The sequence below is a fragment of the Podarcis vaucheri genome (assembly GCF_965113315.1).
Source record: "Podarcis vaucheri genome assembly, chromosome: 4".
Lineage (NCBI taxonomy): Eukaryota > Metazoa > Chordata > Lepidosauria > Squamata > Lacertidae > Podarcis > Podarcis vaucheri.
In genome coordinates this window covers 10,546,119-10,549,077 of record NC_138762.1, presented here as the reverse complement: position 1 = coordinate 10,549,077, position 2,959 = coordinate 10,546,119, and positions in this window count along the sequence as shown.

Here is a 2,959-nt window from a genome sequence, read left to right as displayed (position 1 = left end):
AGAGATGCAGAAGCGTGGATTGATCAGAAAATATTGTCAATGAATCAAACCCAGGCAACGCAATGCTTTCGTTGCTGACACAATGGCTTGCTTCATATTTCATAATTCCTCATAGCAATCCCACCTGACCCCCCACTCTCTGGATATTTGCACCCCCACAGTGGAGCATGTGTAGAATCTAGACTACTGTATAACGTTAATTGCTCCACCCATTCTGACCCCTGGCCCTTGCCCACCTCTGGAATGTGGCCCCCATAAGGTCGCTTAGAAGGGAAGGCAGCCCTCAGACAGAAATACATTCTCCACACCTCTGCACTGTCAGACCCTGGAAGTACAGGCAGGCACCCTCCTCGCAAAGGATGGGATACTCTGGTTAATCCTTCCATCCTTCCTCTGCCCAGGTCAGGTTGGGCTGGGATGCTGCCTGCTGAGCAGCCATAATGCTTCCAGAGGTTGTGGGCTTCCTTTCCTGGGAGGCCTTAAAGCAGAGATTGGAGGGTCACCTGCCGTGGTTGCTTTAGTTGAGATTCCTGCATTTCAGGGGGCTGGACTAGATGAGAGCCATCTTCAAATATCTCAAGGGCTTTCACATGGAAGATGGAGAAAGCTTGTTTTCTCCTGCTCCAGAGAGTAGGACTCGAACCAGTGGCTTCAAGTTACAAGAAAGGAGATTCCAGCTGTTTGACGGTGGAATGGTCTCCTTCGGGAGATGGTGGGCTCTCCTTCCTTGGAGGTTTCCAAGCAGAGATTGGGTGGCCATCAGTCATGGATGCTTTAGCTGGGATTCCGGCATTGCAGGGGGTTGGACTAGAGAACCCTTGGAGATCATAGAATCATAGAATCATAGAGTTGGAATAGACCACAAGGGCCATCGAGTCCAACCCCCTGCCAAGCAGGAAACACCATCAGAGCACTCCTGACATATGGTTGTCAAGCCTCTGCTTAAAGACCTCCAAAAAAGGAGACTCCACCACACTCCTTGGCAGCAAATTCCACTGTCGAACAGCTCTTGCTGTCAGGAGGTTCTTCCTAATGTTTAGGTGGAATCTTCTTTCTTGTAGTTTGGATCCATTGCTCCGTGTCCGCTTCTCTGGAGCAGCAGAAAACAACCTTTCTCCCTCCTCTATGTGACATCCTTTTATATCTTTGAACATGGCTATCATATCACCCCTTAACCTCCTCTTCTCCAGGCTAAACATGCCCAGCTCCCTTAGCCGTTCCTCATAAGGCATCGTTTCCAGGCCTTTGACCATTTTGGTTGCCCTCCTCTGGACACGTTCCAGTTTCTCAGTGTCCTTCTTGAATTGTGGTGCCCAGAACTGGACACAGTACTCCAGGTGAGGTCTGACCAGAGCAGAATACAGTGGCACTATTACTTCCCTTGATCTAGATGCTATACTCCTATTGATGCAGCCCAGAATTGCATTGGCTTTTTTAGCTGCCGCGTCACACTGTTGGCTCATGTCAAGATCCTTCCAACTCTATGATTCCTAGACTTGCCAGCTGTCAGGTAGCCCCTGCAAGGAATCCCTGTTCCTGTTCCTCCCTTCCTTGAGAGATGATGTCACTGCCCATATATGGACAGTGAGGAGCGAACAAGGCTGGGTGGGGCAGTTTCCTAAGGCAGGGGTGGGGAACCTCAGGCCCAGGGTCCAAAATCTGGGTCCAGTTATCTAGGACACACCTTCCTCACACACCCACACCCCAGGCTATGCCCTTTATCAGCCCTGCTCCACTCCCTCCTGGGTTGTTTTTGCCAGGCTGGAATTTGTCCTTGAACTTGGAGAATGATCCTTGATCATCTGGATGGAGAAGAAGAAGAAGAGTTTGGATTTGATATCCTGCTTTATCACTACCCAAAGGAGTCTCAAAGCGGCTAACATTCTCCTTTCCCTTCCTCCCCCACAACAAACACTCTGTGAGGTGAGTGGGGCTGAGAGACTTCAGAGAAGTGTGACTGGCCCAAGGTCACCCAGCAGCTGCATGTGGAGGAGTGGAGACGCGAACCCGGTTCCCCAGATTACGTGACTACCGCTCTTAACCACTACACCACACTGGCTCAGAAGAGGCCACATTCTCTTCTGGGCAACCATCTGGGGGCCACATGCCAGTGTTGGGCATTAGGGGGCTCAGAGGCAAAAGGGGACAGAGCAACAAATGCAAATGTCTGCCTTTGAAGAATAGGCTGCTTCCTAGACACACAAACCGCTCCCAGGCAAAGAAGAAGCATTTATCCAAGCTGATAATGGACACATTTGAGGCCAGCAAAAATACACCAAAGCATGGCCAGTGACGACTGTGGCTGAGAGGGTCTCAAGGGCCATAGAGGGAGCTTTGAGGGGCCACAGGCTGGGGGTCCCCCTGGTTTATCAAGAGCCTTGCTGGGTGGGGTGACCAGGCATGTTTCATCAGAGATTTTGCACGTTTCTGATCCTGCAAAATCGAGAGCTGGAGTTGTCAAAAATAAAAACGAGAAATGTTTGCTGATGCTTCGAAGCAATAAACCACAATGGACTTTTTACCTTTCGTTGGCCAATGCTGATCTAGTGTTTAGGAATGTAAGAGCAGGCTGTTGGATCAGGCCCATCTAAGTCCAGTATCCTGTTCTCAAAGGAGCCAACCAGACACCCATGCTGGGGAAACCACAAGCAACGATTCCAGCAACGGGTGTCATAGGCAGGGCTGGACTTAGGTTTGATGAGGCCCTCAGCTCCTGAAGGTAATGGGGCCCTTTAAATGTCCAGCTGTCCTTTGTCAACAACAAATGGTCGCTGTTTTTTGTCAAAATAAAAAAATTCCTTCCAGTAGCACCTTAAAGACCATCACATACAGCTCCCAAGTTAAAACAGTACAACGCATCATCAGAGATCTACAACCTCTCCTGGACAATGACAGTTCTCTTTCTCAAGCTCTGGGAGGAAGACCTTTCATTGCCTACAGACAGCCACCCAATCTTAAA